Consider the following 21,821-nt stretch of genomic DNA (forward strand, 5'->3'; position numbering starts at 1 on the left):
GAATTTAAAAATAGGGTCAATTTTTGTCGCGTATGGCCGCTGATCTATCAGAACCCCTACCGCATTAAAGTTTATTCTGTGGCCAATTACAGACCCCATGTTAGTCACTTTTGGTGATACGGTAACAAAAATTTAACCGCGATTCTTCTTCTTATTTTTAAATCCCTACGTACCAGAAATTTTCTTTACCCCAAAGTCCCGAAAATATGTGACCCCAATATATGAACTCTATTGAAAACGCAATCCAGTTTCTAGTCAACTCCAGGCGTGAAATATAGGTATACCCTGTCCATAGATCGGAACACGTGTATGGATTCAGGGTAACTGGAAGAGAGTAGAAACTTGATGTAATGCCATTTTTTATTGAAACATGTATACCTTTCCTAACCTCCAGGACGTGTTTGAAAGCTTGGAACATCTGTCCCCCATATTCGTTTTATTCCTAAAAAGTTTCCTAACAACCTCAAACATAAATACCTGCCAAAAAATTTAGCATATATCGAATATCATCTGACGCTAATCACCTTTTTTTTCACACACGTTCAAAAAATTCATTTCTTCTGTTTATACCCGACATCTGTCGATTCTAGGTCAATTTCCCTTCCCGGTTAGGAGATTTCATTACTGTTAAAATTTGCTGTTTCTGAAGAACCTTGCGTAAATTCAAGCTTTTTAAGGCGACTATTTAAAGTGTAAGTTTTCAAAAGTTTTATTTCGGTCTACTTTCCTAGCCTCCAGGACGTGTTTGAAAAGCTTGGAACATCTGTTCCTCCATATTCGTTGAATTAATGAAAAGTTTCCTAACACCCTCAAACAGAAATACCTGCCAAAAGTTTGGCATATATCGAGTACCATCTGACGGTAATCACCATTTTTCTTTCACACACGTTTAAAAAATTGATTTCTTCTGTTTATAATCGTCATCTCTCGATTCTAGGTCAATTCCTCATCCTGTTTAGGAGATTTCCTCGCTTTATTTCGCATACTTGATTGCGCATGCGTCAGCGTGAGTCCTTGAAATGATGAGATTTACATTTCATTGTGAAGATAAGTAGGAGTTACTTTTTCCTCTCCAAATTTTAACAACTACTTATGAATATAGACTCTATACGCTAAATAATACATGCATTTTTGATTGATTCTTTGGCATATCTATTGTCAGACTAGAGAAAGTGCAAAGAGCAACAGCCCGTTTTTGTACAAACGATTACTGATGACTGGTCGTCAATCGTCACGTCCATCTAGAAAAATTAGAACTTTGCACTCTTGTAGAAAGGAGAAAAAAATCTCACTTGATCTTCATGAATAAAATTACTTATGGTTTAGTTGACATTAAGATTAGCGCCTTTTAAAGTTAAATAATGAGACCCGTATCAGGAGTAGCCATAGGTTTAAGCTTCTTGAAACTCACTGTAAGAAAGACGTGTTCAAATCTTCCCTTTTTCCCAAGAACTGCTAGAGACTGGAACCAGCCCCACCCTGATATGCCTGATTAATTAATTACGGAATTACTAATTAATTACGGAATTACGTTAGTTCATTAGCTTAATGATAATTAATAATAATTTTGTATAGTTAACGTTTCATTTTGTAATGTACTTCTTGTAGCTCGTAATTTTTACTTCTGCATTTTGTAAGTGGTTGGTGTATTGCCTGACCGTCTTTTACCGACCTAATTGAGATGACTGATTGATTGACTGATTGAGGACAGACGCAAGGATGACGTCACCATTAACAACATTTTACTTTTTAGTCATACGACAAATATATTCCACGTTACCGTGGATCTCTACAGAAATAGATTACATAAGATATCTAAATGTGGTAAGAACATGATTAATGACACCCTCGGCTCTGCCTCGTGTGTCACTTTTCTGTTCTAACAACATTTCGATCGCGTCATCTGTGATCGCACACTAATCTTATAGTTTATTTGTTGAACTGTTTGTTTCGTGATCGTACTCTATAACATATGGAGTCCTTGTGCAAACACCTTTGGTACATCTGTTCCAACTCTTTATCTTTACAGATTCTTTATCATGCAAATTACAATGTTTTATATTACTTTTCTGTCATAGTCCAATATCTTTAAAGAGAAATGGAGTCCTCTCTGAGTATTAGATGTAAGCAAGGGTTAGGACAGACTGGGGGGAGAAGCGAAAAAATGACTAGTTATTGTTTTTGTGTGCCCCTGCTCCCCTTACTTGTAACTCGCGCTTCCCGTTCCCCTTAGTTGTGTTTTCTTCTATTCGCTTGAATAATAATAATAAAAAAATTAGACCTCTTCGGCAGACTATCAACTCTGAAACTCATAATCTCACTTTAAGACTCTACTAACTACTCATATATAACATTCTTTGAGATAAGTAGAAACATAAAGGCGTGATTATATATAAACAAGGCCTTCTCTTCGGAGCTTAAATTGAAACGTGAAAGAATGGTGCCTTATTTAATGTCTCATTTGTTTGAATAATTATAATAGGCTTTTTTTTTTAACTTTTTTTAATAAAAATATTCAGCTCGTGTTCTACCCATTTCCGTCTTAATCGAGTTTCTATCTAGAGTTTGAATGATTTGTTTTACAGTGTGGTATCCATAACATCCTGTTCAAAAGCCAGTTCACGACTAAACTCGGTCGTTCCGTGCCTCTCTTTTCTTCTCTTAGAAAGCTTTGTGTTTACAGCTGCTTGCACATGTCTTCCTCTACAACATAAAGCCAGTGCTCGTCGAAACTCAGCAATTCTTAATGCGTAAAAAATTGGATTGACTAAGGAGTTCAAGTAGTTGAAAAGGTTTACCGCATGATAAAATCGTCTTGGTACACGGAAAAACCAAACATACATTAATAAGTCTAACAAAACTAGCGGTAGCCAAGCGAGTAAAGTAAGGCCAGATACAATTAACAAAGTATGTGTTAAGCGTTTGTTTTGTAAGTCTCGGCTTTCTTGATGTGAAGCGGCGACTCTTCCAGTTTGAAACTTTTTCCAAATACCAATGTTACAGCCACATGTGATTAAAATGAGAATCAAAGTGTATGGCCCCCGAAAAAACATAGTGTACTTGTTAGAAAATAGTTGGATAGGTAATAGGTTGGAACCGGTCCATATTGCAGAGATAAGGAGAGCTAGTGCCCACACTGTAAAAAAAAAAACAATGCGGTATGCTTGTGTCGATAATGTACGATGTTTAAAACGGCCAACGTATGGTGTAAAATCTTTCACACGTTATGAACACTGCAGATACAAGAGAGGCCTGTGAGAAAGCTGTGTCAACGATCATGTGGTAAATTAACATTGGCTTGTTGGTCTCTACGTTTCCAACGAACGTGGTCCATAGGCGGAATCCATAGCCGACATCGTAAATGTATACTGGCAAACTGAAAGCTCCTTGGAACAGATCAGCAAACGCCATATCGACAACTAGAAACAAATGTTTCTTGCGAATATTTTTGTTCTTCGCAAAAATAGTTATGGTGAGTAAGTTTCCCCACGATAACTGGAATAAATGTTAGCGTTAAAGCGCTGCACAATGCAATGCCTTCCCCCTGAGTACCATCATATGCATCATTTGCATCGTTTCGTCGGCTGACAGACGACGAAGACGTATTGGTCATTTTGAGATTGACTGACCAGTTACGAATATAAGCATTCCACTGACTGTGACACCTTATTGATGACAGATATCGCCCATTAAATTGCAGAGGATTAAGTTATCAGTCTCTTTGTAAATTTTTCTAAATAAAAATGATGATCTTTATGGCCGTTATTACTGAAAAGTAATATGTGACGGCTGTAGGTGCATACCTTTCGACATGCATGTTCGACATGCACCTGCAGTTGTCACTTAAAAGTGTTTATTTTCCCTCAGTGTGGTGCTTGTATAAATGCACGCGTCCTGATGGGTGAGCCATTGTTAAATAGGTGTAGAGCTCTCACCGTCGTTTGTTTTAAGGAGGCCTTTGTGTTTGGATTTCACCTTACGGCACAGACAAGGGTGCCGCTTATGGAAAAAAGTTATTAAAAACCCTGCTGATCTGAGCTAGATATCGAACTCGGTCTTTACCACGTGAACTTTTCAAGTCTTTGCTTAAAAAAAAAAAACAAAACAAAACTAAAACCTGCACCTCACTGAACAACGGTTCAATTTGTATAGGTAATCGCATGATTTCGAGTGCAATTTGGAATAAATAAGCAAGAATAAATTTTTTTAAAGACTAACAAAATTGCACGAACCCGTAGGGCGAGTGCTATTTGTGGTCTTTGAAAAAAATTAACAAGTGCTTGTTTATTCCAAATTGCACTCGAAATCATGTGATTACGTGTTAATAATATACATGGAAAAATACGAGATGGCTTATCATAATTAAACATAAGCAAAGCGCGCACATCGAGTGCAAAAATAATAGATTCAAACCGTGCGTTCGGTCAAAACAACCGCGTACGATCAAAACAATATTATAATAAGGTTCGGATATAACGCGCGTTGTCATTGGTTGAAAGAGCGTGCTATATGAGAGTATAGAGCATAGAACTGAACTAAAGCTGTCACGTCATCTGCCAAATTGGACTTGGAAAATTGAAAGTAATACGCGGGGAATTTAGTGGATTCTTTATAATAAAACAAATAGAGAAGCCTTGACTGTGTTATGTTCTGTTGTAAAGCACGCAGGAAGCGGTTAGAGCATTCAAGAAGTGTGGAGAAACACGAGACGTAATTTGTTAAATATGCAATGATATCCTCACATCTTTAAGGCGCAAAAAAGTTCAAAGTCCGGCTAAACAGCTCCAGGAATTGTTCAGTCTCTGTCCGAATCACTTTCGATGAAATGGAATCGTCGTTTCCGAGGTTTAATCATGTTTGTTTTTAATTTCGGCGTTGGGTCGCTCGAGCAAAGTGTTAAGCTGGGTCGGCTCGTAATTTTCGATTTCCTTGGCAATTCCCTTCTCTAAAAACCACTTTTTGCAAACTGACAACCAAAAAGCAATGCTTTTTACAGTGTTTTCGTTGTTTGAGCGGTTTTTCAGCTGCGGCGGCGAAACAAACCCTAGTTAAGACGCCAGCCATTGTTTCGCCGCCGAATTGATTGGCTACCTGTGAGTTTCTTTGATTATTGACCCATCAGAATGTTTGATTTGTTACTTTCTTTGCGCTGAATTAACTCTCTTCTGCACTGAATTAACCCTCTTCTGCACTGAATTAACCCTCTTCTGCACTGAATTAACCATCTTCTACACTGAATTAACCCTCTTCTGCACTGAATTAACCCTCTTCTGCACTGAATTAACCCTCTTCTACACTGAATTAACCCTCTTCTGCACTGAATTAACCCTCTTCTGCATTGAATTAACCCTCTTCTACACTGAATTAACCCTCTTCTGCACTGAATTAACACTCTTCTGCACTGAATTAACCCTCTTCTACACTGAATTAACCCTCTTCTGCACTGAATTAACTCTCTTCTGCACTGAATTAACCCTCTTCTACACTGAATTAACTCTCTTCTACACTGAATTAACCCTCTTCTGCACTGAATAAACTCTGTTCTGCACTGAATTATCTCTCATCTGCACTGAAGTAACCCTCTTCTACACTGAATTAACCCTTTTCTGCACTGAATTAACTCTCTTCTGCACTGATTAACCCTCTTCTGCACTGAATTAACCCTCTTCTGCACTGAATTAACCCTCTTCTGCACTGAATTAACCCTCTTCTGCACTGAATTAACTCTCTTCTGCACTGAATTAACCCTCTTCTACACTGAATTAACCCTCTTCTGCACTGAATTAATTCTCTTCTGCACTGAATTAACTCTCATCTGCACTGAATTAACTCTCTTCTGCACTGAATTAACCCTCTTCTACACTGAATTAACCCTCTTCTGCACTGAATTAATTCTCTTCTGCACTGAATTAACTCTCATCTGCACTGAATTAACCCTCTTCTGCACTGAATTAACTCTCTTCTGCACTGAATTAACCCTCTTCTGCACTGAATTAACTCTCATCTGCACTGAATTAACCCTCTTCTGCACTGAATTAACCCTCTTCTGCACTGAATTAACCCTCTTCTGCACTGAATTCACCCTCTTCTGCACTGAATTAACCCTCTTCTACACTGAATTAACCCTCTTCTGCACTGAATTAACACTCTTCTGCACTGAGTTAACCCTCTTCTGTACTGAATTAACCCTCTTCTGCACTGAATTAACTCTCTTCTGCACTGAATTAACTCTCATCTGCACTGAATTAACCCTCTTCTGCACTGAATTAACCCTCTTCTGCACTGAATTAACCCTCTTCTGCACTGAATTAACCCTCTTCTGCACTGAATTAACTCTCTTCTGCACTGAATTGACTCTCTTCTGCACTGAATTAACCCTTTTCTACACTGAATTAACCCTCTTCTGCACTGAATTAACTCTCTTCTGCACTGAATTAACTCTCATCTGCAGTGCTCTATTCTTCGAAGAATTCTGCATTCTCGCATAACAGTTAGTTGTGTGCCCTGGTAACCTACTCATAGTGGGTGACTTCAACTATCACGTGGATAATATCAGCAATCTGGATACTGTCAAATTTAACAACATCTTAGAATCGTTCGGTCTAGTCCAAAATGTAAATGGACCCACCCATAAGAAGGGCCACACCTTAGACCTGATTATAACTAGAGCCGAGGACGAACTGGTAAATAGCACTGAAATACGGGATCCCATGCTGTCCGATCACTCTGCTGTACACTGCAAGCTTCGCCTAAAGAAACCACCCCTGGAACAAAAGGAAATTAGTTATCGTAAACTGCGCTCGGTAAATATGAGCAGTTTTAATGATGACCTAAAGCAGTCCAACCTTCTGTCAACTAGCACCCTTGATCTTACGGGTCTCATTGAAAAATACGAAAACACACTGACGGAAACACTTGAAAGGCATGCTCCTTTAAAACGACGCGTGATAACTCTCCGTCCATCAGCACCATGGTACCACGAGGGTATTAGTGATGCTAAGAGAAAACGCCAGAAGCTGGAGCGCCGTTGGCGATCGTCAAGACTGTGCCTTATTTAATGTCTCATTTGTTTGAATAATTATAATAGGCTTTTTTTTTTTAAACTTTTTTTAATAAAAATATTCAGCTCGTGTTCTACCCATTTCCGTCTTAATCGAGTTTCTATCTAGAATTTGAATGATTTGTTTTACAGTCTGGTATCCATAACACCCTGTTCAAAAGCCAGTTCACGACTAAACTCGGTCATTCCGTGCCTCTTTTTCCTTCTTTTAGGAAGCTTTGTGTTTACAGCTGCTTGCAAATGTCTTCCTGTACAACATAGAGCCAGTGCTCGTCGAAACTCAGCAATTCTTAATGCGTAAAAAATTGGATTGACAAAAGAGTTCAAGCTAGTTGAAAAGGTTTACTGCATGATAAAATCGTTTTGGTACATGGAAAAACCATACAGACATTAGTAAGTACCCTTAGTAAGTTTAACAAAACTAGCGGCAGCCAAGCGAGTAAAGTAAGACCAGAGACAATTAAAATTAGAATCAAAGTGTACGGCCCCAAAAAAAATATAGTGTACTTGTTAGAAAATAATAGGTTGGAACCGGTCCAAATTGCGGAAGTAAGGAGAGCTAGTGCCCACACTGAAAATATAGCAATGCGGTATGCTTGTGTCGATAATGTTCGATGCTTAAACGGCGAACGTATGGCGTAAAATCTTTCACACGCTATGAACACTGCAGAAATAAGAGAGGCCTGCGAGAAAGCTGTGTCAACGATCATGTAGTAAATTAAGAAAGGCTTGTTGGTCCATAAGTTTCCAACGAACGTGGTCCATAGGCGGAACTCATACCCGACATCGTAAATGTATACTGGTAAACTGAAAGCTCCTAAGAACAGATCAGCAAACGCCATATTGACGACTAGAAACAAATATTTCTTGCGAATATTTTTGTTCTTCGCAAAAATAACTATGGTAAGTAAGTTTCCCACGACAACTAGAATAAATGTTAGCGTTAAAGCGCTGCACAACGCAATGCCATCCCCCTGTGTGCCATCATATGCATCATTTGTGTCGTTTCGTCGTCTCACACTAGCAGAAGTCGACGAAGACATATTGGTCATTTTGAGATGAGTCTGAGATAACAATGAAGAAGCCAGGTTGCAACAAATGTTGTGTTCCTTTTTACTGTTCACTGACCAATTACGAATGCAAACGCTCCACTGTGACACCCTATTGATGACAGAAACAGCAGATGTTCTTTTCTTTATGTTAATTTCCTTTGGTAGAGTGCCGCTTATTAAAAAAGGGTATTTAAAACCCTGCTGATCTCAGTTAGATGTCAAACTTGGTCTTTAACAATTAAACTTTTCAAATGTTCGCCACAGGAAAAAAGGAAACCTGCAATTCACTGAGGAGGGGTTCAATTTATCATAAAAATTGAAGAAACTCTCAATTCCAGTTCTAAAGTTGGACGTTCTCATTTAAAATTAGTTTTGATGACATCGCCGGGATAAAAAAAAAACTTGACATTTTATAGCAGCTGGGGCAACCTTTCCATTACATGAAAACCTGTATAACCCGCGTTCTGAACTAGTGGGTATTCCTTTAACCCTTTAACCCTTTAACCCTTTAACTCCTAAGATCTGATTGTTAATTCTCCCCTCTAGCTTCTACACAATTCCTTGTAAATTAGTTACATGAATTTGCTGTTAGATCAAGATAGCAACTTCTACCTGATAAGTTTCAATATTCTCATTACATTTCTGCTGGATAATGTGTGGATATTGTAGGGAGAAGTTACATGTTGAGCACTTCTGGGAATTTAAGGGTTAAACTAAGTTTCCGATCTCTTAATATAAACATTCTTTGATGATGCAAACTGGAGCACGGTGAGCCTGGAAAGGTCGGTTTATGATGGTCACCGCTCTTCTTGTGTCTGACATCTTTGTAACATATATCCATGTACAAGAGAATACAAAGTCTTCTATATTCTCTTGTTGTGCATTACCATCTTTATATGTAACTCTCCATTTTTACAATTCTATTCTGCTCCGGTTATTTGAGTATAGAGTACTCTTAATAAGTGAAACAATACAGAATTATTATTTTAATTTTAATTTTATATATAATTCTGTTATCATATTTACCATCGACTAGTGGACCCACAACGACTGCAGAAACAAAGTCGGGGTGAGGCGGGAGGCAGTATTATGCGGAAAAAGAATTAATTGATTACAATAAAAACATCGCTGCTCCACTGCTGGAACATCTATTAGACGGAATCCCCTAATCTGACAGAGATTAATTTATAAGGAGCCCATGACTCCTCCACATAAGGTACATAGATATGCATCGCCTAAGGCAATGGGTTTTGAGCTCGGGGGGAGGGGAATTTAAAAAAAGGGTCAATTTTTGTCGCGTATGGTCGCTGACCTATCATAACCCCTACCGCTTTATAGGTTATTATGTGGCCAATTACAGACCCCATCTTAGTCACTTTTGGTGATACGGTAACAAACATTTAACCGCGATTCTTCTTATTATTTTTAAATCCCTACTTACCAGGAATTTTCTTTACCTCAAAGTCCCGAAAATATTTGACCCCAATATATGAACTCTATTGAAAACGCATTACAGTTTATAGTCAACTCCAGGCGTATAAAATAGGTATACCCTATCCATCGATCGGAAAACGTGTATGGATCTGATCATTCTGGTCGTAAATTGATGGTAGTCTGCAAAAGGATGACATTTCGGATGACATACTAAAGTCATTTTCGTTTGAACTCTGATGGAACCAAAGGGAAAGACATTAATATTAAATTGTATCACTCGAGCTGAATTTTTAAGGTGAATTTACTAGTGTTTGTCTTTGGCTCTGACGCGTACTTATGCTTAGCGCGAACCAAGTTCAACTTTTAGAGGCCAAGTTTGAAACCGGGTGTGGGTCTTGGTTTGAAATTTTACTGAGTATGTACCACTAGCCTCTCAACCTATTCCATGGCCAATAATTATAGACACAATCGTAGTCACTTTTGAACATATGTAATTTTCCTGATCCCAACTTAGTCACTTTTTGGTTATGCATCTACTTTATAAAGCCTGTAAAGTAGATCATCCTGAAACGAATTGATCTATTTGTTAAACAGGATGCAGATCACTTGATTTTTCACCTACATTAAAAACATTTTGGTGCATTTGAAACTTTTACCTGCGGTACAACAATACAAATATTCTGGTGCATTTGCATCTTACCATTTTCACATCTCTACTTAAAGCAATTTTCGTACCCTTAAAATCCCGAAAATGTGCGACCCCATTCTAGTAACTCTATTGATATAGTCAATCCAGTCGTGAAAAATGCGACCTTATCGAGCGGCACATCCCCATAAACCAAGAAGAACTTATCGAGTATTTTTTTTCCAGCTTCAAGATCATGACGCATGGCATATCCGAAGTCCCTGCAGAGAGGTTGCAATCAATCTCTAACTTGCTAACAATTTCATCCTTCAGAAAGCTATTGATATGTTCGTGCTATTCAGGGTAACTGGTAGAGAGTAGAAACTTTCTTCATGTAATGCTATTTTTTATTGACACATGTTCAAATAGTCTACCTAGGGATACCTTTCCTCTCAGAACCTTGCGTAAATTTAAGCCTTTTAAGGCGACTATTGAAAGTGTTAGTTTTCAAAAGTTTTATTTCGGTTTACTTTCCTAGCCTCCAGGACGTGTTTGAAAGCTTGGAACATCTGTCCCCCCATATTCGTTTAATTCATAAAAAGTTTCCTAACAACCTCAAACATAAATACCTGCCGAACAATTTAGCATATATCGAACATCATTTGACGCTAATCACCTTTTTTTTTCACACACGTTGAAAAAATTAATTTCTGCTGTTTATACCCGACATCTCTCGATCCTAGGTCAATTTCCCTTCCCGGTTAGGAGATTTCATCACTGTTAAAATTTGCTGTTTCTGAAGAACCTTTCGTAAATTCAAGCTTTTTAAGGCGACTATTTAAAGTGTAAGTTTTCAAAAGTTTTATTTCGGTCTACTTTCCTAGCCTCCAGGACGTGTTTGAAAAGCTTGGAACATCTGTCCCTCCATATTCGTTGAATTAATGAAAAGTTTCCTAACACCCTCAAACAGAAATACCTGCCAAAAGTTTGGCCTATGTCGAATACCATCTGACGGTAATCACCATTTTCCTTTCACACACGTTTGATTTCTTCTGTTTATACTCGATATCTCTCGATTCTTGGTCAATTCGTCATCCTGTTTAGGAGATTTCCTCGTTTTACTACGCATGCTGACTGCGCATGCGTCAGCGTGAGTCCTTGAAATGATGAGATTTACATTTCATTGTGAAGATAAGTAGGAATTACTTTTTCCACTCCAAATTTTAACAACTACTTGTGAATATAGACTCTATACGCTAAATAATACATGCATTTTTGATTGATTTTTTGGTATATCTATTGTCAGACCAGAAAAAGTGCAAAGAGCAACAGCCCGTTTTTGTACAAACGATTACTGATGACTGGTCGTCAATCGTCACGTCCATCAAGAAAAATTAGAACTTTGCACTCTTGTAGAAAGAAGAAAAAAAATCTCACTTGATCTTCATGAATAAAATTACTTATGGTTTAGTTGACATTAAGATCAGCGCTTTTTAATTAACAAATAGAGAAGCACGAAAGAAGTGTAGGTAGAAACACGAGACGTAGTCGAGTGTTTCTTCCCACTTCTTGAGTGCTCTAGCCGCTTCCTAAGTGCTTTATAACAGAACAGAGCACAGTCAAGGCTTCTCTATTTGTTTTATAATAAAGAATCCGTTAAATTACCCAAGCATTACTTTCAATTTTCAAAACAAACTTTATTTCCAAAGCGAACAACAATGTCGTCAGCATGCTCTATACTCTCATAAAGCACGCTACAATAAGCCAATCAGAATCCCTGTTAGAATGGTTCAAATAATCTGATTGGCTGTACAAGACTAAAGCTGTCAAAAGTGTCAAACCATCAAAGTTCACTTTCTACGATAGTTTACAAACTAAAATAGTTCGGCAAGTCGAATTTAACACTTTTGCCTGAAGTTTTTAAGTCTCTAATACAGAATCTTGAAGTGAAATGTTCAGTGAACTTCAGCCGAATTATGGCTCATAAAAACACGCGAGTTTTTTCACATGACAAGGTAGAAAACAAACTGTTCAAGGCGAGTGTTTTTTGAATGAACGACAGCCGAATTCACCGGAACATAAAGATCGCTCGTAATGACAGCGCTGCAAAACTCGGCTGCAGTGACTAATGTGAATTGCCACTCAACGTATCGGAAAGGATATCAGAGCAAGCTCTTATTTTTTCACTCGAAGGGCGGCCGATGTAGTTTCTGAGGCTTGCTTTACTGTGATGACCGGAGATCGCCAAGATGAGCGAGCCGCAATGAACTTAGCACGATCATATTCGCTCCGACACCGTCATGATTAGTATGAATTTTAACAATTATGCCAGTTTGGTTATATTTTTCATCATTTCTGTTTTGTTTTTGAACACTGAACTTTATATACTATACGAGTGTTAGCTGTGTTTGATTTATGTTACCGTACGTAAGCTTGCAATCTAACTGAGCGTGAAAATCTTTAAAACTCGGAATGTTTATTTTGTTTTTCCTTTGAGGATTTTCGTATTTGCTCACGTTTTAATAACGTAAATTACGGCGCCTGGTATGTTTACAAACCTTTATTTGATTCTTCTGTTGCTACTTGCCGGCTCGCTTCAGTTCCGAAATTTCACTTTCAATTATCGAAAAAAACTAAAAAGAAGTCCCGGAAAAGCTCAAACATAGTACAATTGGCAGATGGCGTGACAGCTGTAGCTCAGCTCTATGCTCTATACTCTCATGGAGCACGCTCTTTCAACCAATGAGAGCGCGCGTTATATCCGAACTTTATTATAAATTTAAATAATGAGGCCCGTATTAGGAGTAGCCATAGGTTTAAGCTTCTTGAACATTACTGTAAGAAAGACGTGTTCAAATCTTCCCTTTTTCCCAAGAACTGCTAGAGACTGGAACCAGCCCCACCCTGATATGCCTGATATTACGTCTCTTGCAAAATTAAGGAATTATGTTAGTTCATTAGCTTAATGATAATTAATAATAATTTTGTATAGTTAACGTTTCATTCTGTATTGTACTTCTTGTAGCTCATAATTTTTACTTCTGCATTTTGTAAGTAGTTGATGTGTTCCTTAACCGTCTTTTACCGACCTAATTGAGATGATTGATTGATTGACTGATTGAGGACAGACGCAAGGATGACGTCACCATTAACAACATTTTACTTTTTAGTCATACGACAAATATAATCCACGTTACCGTGATCTCTACAGAAATAGATTACAGAAGATATCTAAATATGGTAAGAACATGATTAATGACACCCACGGCTCTGCCTCGTGTGTCACTTTTCTGTTCTTGCAACATCATTTGGCAATCGAAAGTTTCGATCGCGCCATCTGTTATCGTACACTAATCTAATAGTTTATTGGTCTTTGTGCAAACACCTTTGGTACATCTGTTCGAACTCTTTATCTTTACGGATTCTTTATTCTTGTTTCTTCTCGCTCTAACTGAGTTAACTTGTCTGCTGCACAAATACATGGCTTCACGGCTACTCCCATAGCTTCCGTGGTCCAAAAATTGGAGAGGTCAACTGGAGTGCTGTAACTGACCAGAAGGACACTATTGGCCTGCTGAATCTTTCCTGACGCGGCTCCGAAGACTACCCATCCGAGAGGTGAGTTTCTACCTACAAGATGTCCCGATTGCTTCGTCTCACTAGTGTGCAGGCGCGCATGGTCTCTTCCAATAAGAAGGTCTACTGGTCCTGTACCTCGGTGAATCTTTTTTCCTGTCAGTCGTGTACGTTCTGTAACAACTTTTCTTGTGATTGCCGATACATCATCGCTGATTCGCGGAATTCCAACGGCCTTTATGAGGAAACCTCATTTGTTGCTTGGTGACGTCACTTGCACTTTGAACTCCTTTGTCTTCATTTCTTGCTCTTCGCCACCAACTTTCGTTATCGTAATGGGAACATTATTCCCTTCCAAACCAAGGCTCTCTGCGGTTTCCATACGGATAAAGCTAATCTGCGCTTCTGAGTCGAGAATTACATTTCCACGCTTGTAAAGTCCTGTTTGTCCACTGATGTCTGCAGTGATAACAGGGAGCAGGGTATCCTGATTGTCGGTAACTGAAGTAATATATCAAACACGAGGAAGAGTGTTTCATACGATATCCAAACACCGAGAAGTGGTTGAGAAAACGAGGCGCAGCCGAGTTTTTTTTAACCAACTTCAAGGTGTTTGGATATCGGATGAAACAACCTTTCGAATGTTTAATATAGCTTCTCAAACCATTAATAACTCTTGGAGAAAATCAAAGCAAAAGTTCACCAGATTTTATGATAATTAAGATCACATATCCAAACCTCCTTCACGGTTGTAATTTCCTTTGTTTTCTCAGCATGAATTATTAATGAGTTTGAGAAGATATGCTCACTCGTAGGTCTGTGCTCTAATGTAACAGCGGATGATGGACCACAAGCATTGAACGCCGTTCTCCTTTTCTGTTCATTGCTGCGAATTTCTGGCATTGATCTGGCCAATGAGTCGGACTCTTGCACAACCAACACTTGTAATGGGGAGCTTTTTTCCCGTCATCGTTTACTTTGTTTACATTACGAACTGATAGGGATCTATGGCTTGTCCTGAGGAGCGCGGTTGCTTGCATGCGGGACTTCATTTCTGCTGTCATCCATATGAACATCTTCTGTTCGATTAAAGATAACATATGGCTATTATCCATATGACTTGGCAGTCCGATCTCTTTCAGCGTGTGGACCAAGTCACAAAATCGGGCGTCTTTGCCATCGCGGAGTGATTTAAATTTCAAAATATCTTGCATGACTGTGTCCGAGACGAATCTTCCATCACCGTATATCGAGTCCAGATACTCCCATGCTGCGTCGTAATCTGACCCGATTCCTTTAATCAATTCCAGTGGCTTCCCTTGAAGACACGAGCGGAGAAACGTGATTGCGTCCCGCTTACTGTATCGTGATTCAATGGCGTGTTTAAAATCGGCTCTGAAAATCGCATACTTCCTCACACCTCCATAGAACTTCGGCATTTTCGGCTTTTCCATTTAAAAATTTCCATTTCCATTGGGATAGCGTCATCATTTTCGGGGAGGTGTCAATGCTGCTTTGTCCACTCGGCTGCGTTCCGGACATACCACTCTGGTTGAGGGACTCGCCAATGCCCTAGTGTGCAGAGATAACTGAGTCACTATTTAAAACTATATCATCGCTTTCATAACTTTTCTTTCCTGTGGCTACGCAAGGATCAATATATTCCTTTGCACGAATTTCTAATCTGATAAACATCTCTAGAGACTCTCCAAGCTATTCTTCTTCCTTTGCAAATTCCTTATCAGTTTCCATCAGCTGGGTAACATCTTCATGCTTCACGACGAGCTTTTCATAAGCCTCTTGCGATTTAACAAATGATTCACTTACCTCGGATGCTGGGCGCTTACTTTTCATCATGCTGCAGAGCGATTTTCCAGCCCTAGTCAGTGACGCTTTAGCAGTACGGCGACTGACCTTTGCCTTTGGTAATTCTGCCATGATGTCAAACTCTTCGGGACCTCAGGTTAGCCAAGAAATGACCTAATTTCGTAGAAAAGGTTGTGGTTATTCATCGTGGTGAATAACAATAAAAGCTAAGTTAGTCGTTTGTCTCACGATGTAGTCACGTGTGATGTAGATCGCGGCGTTTCGACAACATATTGCTAGTCTTCTTCAGGCGATGAGGTCGACTGGTCATGCGTGATCTTATAAAGAATGACGCTCTGCTGTGATTAGTTGTTTTTCAACAGCTCTAATTGGTGCATTTCGATCCTTGCTGTTCACTCAGTGATTTGCTCCCTCGGCGGTCCGCTGTCGCACGGCTCTCCTGTTGTTGTGTTTCTTGATCGTGGGCATCCACGCTTCTGGAATTTCTATTCCACTATCCCTGTTGATGTTGTTAGGGTGAGGTCATATATGAATGGCCTCTTTGACTCTGCGCTTGTAGTAATAAAGGTCACGATCAATAAACTTAACTTCATTCCAGAGTGGTTTGTGTCCGGTGTTGTGGGCATGCTCTGAAACGGCGGAGGTCTCGGTACGGGCGAGTCGAATGTCTCGATCGTGCTCATTAATTCTGTCTTGCATAGGTCTTCCAGTCTCTCCGTACCTTGCCGCATTCACAGGGAATCCTGTAAACTACGCCATCTTGTTTAGCCAGGTCGACAGCGTCTTTTGGTCGCACTAACTGAGATCTTAGCGTAGTCTCCGACTTGTAAACAGCGCGTACGCCTTGTTGTTGTAAGCAACGGCGAAGCTGTTCGGACAGACCTTTGACATAAGGTAAAACCGCAGTAGCTTTAAACTCGTCGGCGGGTTCGGCACTGTCGTTTGGTTTTTCGGTCTTGGTAAGTTTCTTCAAGAAAAAAAAAGGATAACCATTAGAAACCAAAACAGATGCCAGATGTTTTTTCTCCTCGGATATGACGGAGGGTTTTGTTACGAGACGTTTGGTGCGCTCGTAAAGGCACTTAACAATACCGCGTTTTACTGATTGGGGGTGGTGTGAATCATACGCTAAGTATTGATCGGTGTGCGTGGGCTTCCTGTATGTGCTGGTGGTGAGGCGGCCGTCAGCTGAGGTTCTCTTAAAACTGCTGTGTCTAGGAAGGCGAGTTTGTTGTCTTTCTCTGTCTTCATGGTGAAGCGGATGAAAGACTGCTGGTTGTTTAAATGCTGTAAGAAGTCATCTACGTTTTCGCGATCTAGGATGGTAAAGGTATCGTCCACGTAACGTTTCCAGATCTTAGGCTCGTAGGGTGACGTAGTTATCGCCTGGTAACAGGCGCCTACATTTCGATGGTCTGAAAGTTTCTCTTTCAAACAAATCTTATGGTAACTGTAACAGTATAAAATAAATATCTTGATTTGGATATATTTCTCAATCTTTTAAATATCTTCTTTAAATCTCAAAATTATATCATAACATTGGTTAACACAATGCAATAAGAACTAGTAAAGCAAACCTTTGTGTCAGAAGGCCTCTGAGTGCTAAGAACGGGAATATCAATTTACTGAATGTTTATCACAGACAGAAACTTAAATGTGTGTAAAGGACTAGCATTGTTGAGATCAGTAGCTGAGAGGAAGCATTTATGTTCTCTTCCTTTAAACCTTAAATACCCAAGATCTGATTGTTAATTCTCTCTTCTAGTTGCTACACATTTACTTGTAAATAAGTTATGAGAATTTGCTGTAAGATCAAGATAACTTCTGCCTGACAAGTTTCAGTATGATCATTATCTGTTTGCTGGATAGTGTTGGGATATTTTAGGGAGAAGTTATATGAATCAGTCTCTTTTGGGGGTTTTTAGATTGTCTAATATTTTGGTCTGATTCTTTCAATGGTGTCTTGCCACCTAATAAATTACCATGAGTCGCGAACTGAAATGGTTTTCAGTGTATCACAAGCATAAGTTGTCCTGGGCCAGATGGGTATGAAAATATTATGACATCTGTTAGTTACAGTTTTCCTTATGGGTTGATAGAAACAGGGGTTATAATCAAGTGGTTCTACAGGCTCCATTGTATAGTTTCCCATAAGATACAATGTACAAATGGTAAACTAAAATACATCTTGGTGAACAAAATGGGAACAATTTTAACTGAAGAATATGGTACAACAACAAGTACCACATCAACAACAGCAGCAATGTCAAATTTCCTCTACCTAGAGGGCAGCAGCCTTTGCCTCGCTTTCTAGGCCATACTGAACAGCTTCTGTGGTACTTCCTGTAATGCGTTCCTCTCAACACGATGTGGCGATATTCTCGCGAAACAACGGGGTAATCGTAAAGCTGAATGAAATTCATCTCAGGTAAATTACGGAGATCGCTCGACCATCCAAGGGCTGAGATCCTTACCATAGTTGCTTCGTATTTGAAGTCGCTCTGGTTTTGTTCTAGGTCCTGGACATCTGTAAGAAGTTCTCGGTTTTCTCCACTACTCGATGGAAGGACGTGTCACATCAGCAAAGCATTAACTTTCAACACTAAGTCGGCTCTAATTTAGCCCGTCGATTTTAAATTAGATTTTAAAATCTCCCTGCGATCTTTTGCTTCGAGTTTCTGGATGTCATCTAATGACGAAATTTTCATATTGTTGCATTAAAGAACTATTTTGAAGGAAGAAATCGCATTGAAAAAGTGCACTAGAACGTGAATGTCAGCAGATCACATGACGAGCTTTGCTCAAGAAAGGAATTCTCACCAGGGATGCGTAAAATGATCCATAGGCTTGTCAAAGTAAAGCGAGAGGGCTCAATTAGCAAGTGAAAGCGAGGTGTTTGGCTTCGAGCGTGAAATTAGTTGAAGTTAACAATTAAAATGTAAGCAGGCGCGAGGATCCGCGCGGCTTGCGCGTTAGGAGTGCTACGTAAATTTAGGACTCTTTTGCACAATTTTCTCTTTGGAGATAACTACGCATTCATGGCGTGAATGGCAATTTTCATAATTATAGAATGATTCAGCGACAAGAACGGCTTAGCTAAGCCGTAGTGTGTCATGGCATTTGAGGATAGTCTGGTTGTAGTGCGTGACATGACTATCAAGTAACAGTTATTGTACCCAGCATGTTTTGTTCGTGATCTACAGATTTATTGGTTTGTGACGCAAAGAGCGATTATCTGTTCTGTCACGACAATACCAAAATTAAATTGTGTTAGCCAACTTATATTTCACTCTGATCAGACCTTTGACCCTAAGTCAACATGGAAGCCGGTGAGCCGCTCGGTAACGACCTTGTTTTCAAGAGAGATTTCGACTGCAGTATATTCTGGAGATACAAGAGTATCATTTAACACTTAAAACGATTGGGTAGATATTTTGATAATACTTTTCTGGCGTCCATACTGAGGAGCTCTTTCAGTATAAAATATCATTTTAGTAAGTCCCAATCATCAGGTAAGCGCGGGAACTTATCCCGCGAAAATTCTGTGCGAAGGTGCGAGTATATTCGGCGGTATCTGCGAAAAGGGGCCATCGTTCTTTCCTTAAGGTAAGGTCTTAACTGTGTAAAACTTCGCGAGGAAGAAATTCTACTCGCTGGCCTGTCCAATTTGGCTTTTAGATAAGGTTGTATGCCTGATAATTTCTGAGCTATATGATGACGCGCGATAAATCTCGCTGCTTAATAACCTTTGAGCGGAAAATGATGATGCCCAAGCCATTTAATCAGCAAAGCAAGGTTTACCTTTACTTCTGTGCTTTCGAAGCAAGGGAAGGAATTATTTCTGTGATAGTTAGGTGACAGATACTTAAAATCACATGGTGTATTATCAAACTGTTGAAACCTAACATGAGCAAGATGAACTAATTATGGAATGAACCCAGACATCACAGCTCAAATATTCCTTCCCTGTAAGATGACGCGCTCTTGGCAGGTTAGTGTGTTTTCTTACTAAACGTACTGTACTATTTCGCAGTTTCGAAAGCAGAATCCTGAAGATACTCTCGTTCTTTTGTTATTTCTTACCCACTCTCTCGTGTAATCAGACTTATCTCCGTGAGGGAAGAACCTTCATTTTTTAATTTTTTTCCCGGTTTTGTCATTCGTATGTGAGCTGTTGTTATCTGAAGGCAGGACCTTTCCTTTTTTTTTCACCTGGTTCTGTCTCTCTTGGGTAGTCAGTCCTGTTTGGGCTGTTATTATCTGAAGGCAGAACCTTTCCTTTTTTTTTTCACCTGGTTCTGTCTCTCTTGGGTAGTCAGTCCTGTTTGGGCTGTTGTTATCTGAAGGCAGAACCTTTCCCTTTTTTTCACCTGGTTCTGTCTCTCTTGGGTAGTCAGTCCTGTTTGGGCTGTTGTTATCTGAAGGCAGAATCTTTCCCTTTTTTTCATCTGGTTCTGTCTCTCTTGGGTAGTCAGTCCTATTTGGGCTGTTGTTATCTGAAGGCAGAACCTTTCCCTTTTTTTCACCGGGTTCTGTCTCTCTTGGGTAGTCAGTCCTATTTGGGCTGTTGTTATCTGAAGGCAGAACCTTTCCCTTTTTTTCACCTGGTTCTGTCTCTCTTGGGTAGTCAGTCCTATTTGGGCTGTTGTTATCTGAAGGCAGAACCTTTCTCTTTTTTCACCTGGTTCTGTCTCTCTTGGGTAGTCAGTCCTGTTTGGGTTGTTGTTATCTGAAGGCAGAACCTTTCCCTTTTTTTCACCTGGTTCTGTCTCTCTTGGGTAGTCAGTCCTATTTGGACTTTTGCTATCTGAATGCAAAATCTTACCTTTTTTTTATTTGGTTCTGTCTCTCAGTTGTTTCATTTTAGACTGTGCGTTTTCATCTTATGACAAACTAATTTTGAATTGCGACATAATTAAATTTACTTGCCTTGATTTTTTTTCCTTTGCAGATTTAATTGAACGTTAACCGCGAAAAGCCGTGATGAAAAAGCAATGTTTGTTTTAATAGAAAAAGATAGTTTTCCTGTTTAGTTGATCAACCAACCTTAACCTAATTACACATCATAAGTGCAAGTTCCGTTGACTGGTAATTTTTACGTCGATGTTGTGTTTGCCTTGGTGGTGTCTGTCCTCAAATCCCGTGATTTTTCAATTAAAAATAAATAACAAATTTAGGAATAAAATTACCAACGAGTAAAATACCTCTTCTCGTAACGTATTAAATTGCATTTACATTTCCAACTCTTGCTTCAGACACGAGATGTAAAATCGGTCATAGATTGTAAAAGAGATTTGTGAGTAAAGAACTTTTTCTACTTGTCTTTGTTTATTTTCTCGCAGCCTTATACATGAGGTTCGCTGTGTTCGCAGTGGCGCGCCAGGAAACCCCAGCAGGAAAAATTTTTTTAAGATTTTACTCCTTTAATGATCTCTTTAAAGTATATTACTTCTTTAGCATTTAGCCAATTATATGGCGCCGGCGGAGGGTACAAAAAAACTCCATTATATATTTCTTTACAGGCCAATATTATCGGAAAAAACCCAAACAAACAAACAAAATGAGTTCTGTTGCGCTGTGTGATCCATGAGTGTTCTCATCGCGGTTAGGGCTTGCTGTTGTTTGCGGTATTATTTTCCGGAGTGGACATACCATTACTACATTTTTGTTAGCGTTTAAAAATCGGAAACACATGGTTTTGGTAAAAAAAAATTCATCTTTTTCAACACTTAACGACTGTCGAGTTGTGTGTATCAATAGAGTGGGTCAGCAAATTTGCATTCTATGTTGCGCAAGGGGCAAGAGAAAATGGTTGACTCCCCGCGAAGAATAAATTTTGACGCTCTAGGTCGATGTCGATCCATTATTATCCTTTGTAAACAAAATTTCGATCATGGAGTTAAATTATAAAATTTCTTTGGCTTACATTGTGCGCTTTAAAGTAAACTTGAGTTGTTAGATCCACGCGAGGGTTTAACCTTGAAAAATGCAATCACGCGAGTGGAGCTGACATTAACGCGTGTCCCTATCTGGAAAACATTCGTGTTGTGACAAGAAGGGTCTGCTTTAAGGTTTTGGGTTACTCTCGCCATGCAATTTGGACGCCGAAAAGTGCCAAAAAAGTAATTACTGAAAATTCATCCGCAACACCTCGGTCGTTCTGTGGGCGCGAAGTCAGTTCTTCTCTTACAGTTAATAATTGCCAGGCGGATCTCAGATCCGCCTCAGCCTCATTTGCATAAATTCT

General features: G+C 39.3%; 2 pseudogenes; both read right to left on the reverse strand.

Moving 5' to 3' along the window:
• Positions 1-13,586: 13,586 nt before the first annotated feature.
• On the reverse strand, positions 13,587-15,201 carry LOC149046892 (uncharacterized; annotated as a pseudogene).
• Positions 15,202-15,697: 496 nt separating this feature from the next.
• LOC149046893 (uncharacterized) lies at positions 15,698-16,825 on the reverse strand (annotated as a pseudogene).
• Positions 16,826-21,821: the final 4,996 nt, after the last annotated feature.

Source organism: Pocillopora damicornis, chromosome 4, assembly GCF_964200805.1.
Source record: "Pocillopora damicornis chromosome 4, jaPocDami1.2, whole genome shotgun sequence".
Taxonomy (NCBI): Eukaryota; Metazoa; Cnidaria; class Anthozoa; order Scleractinia; family Pocilloporidae; genus Pocillopora; species Pocillopora damicornis.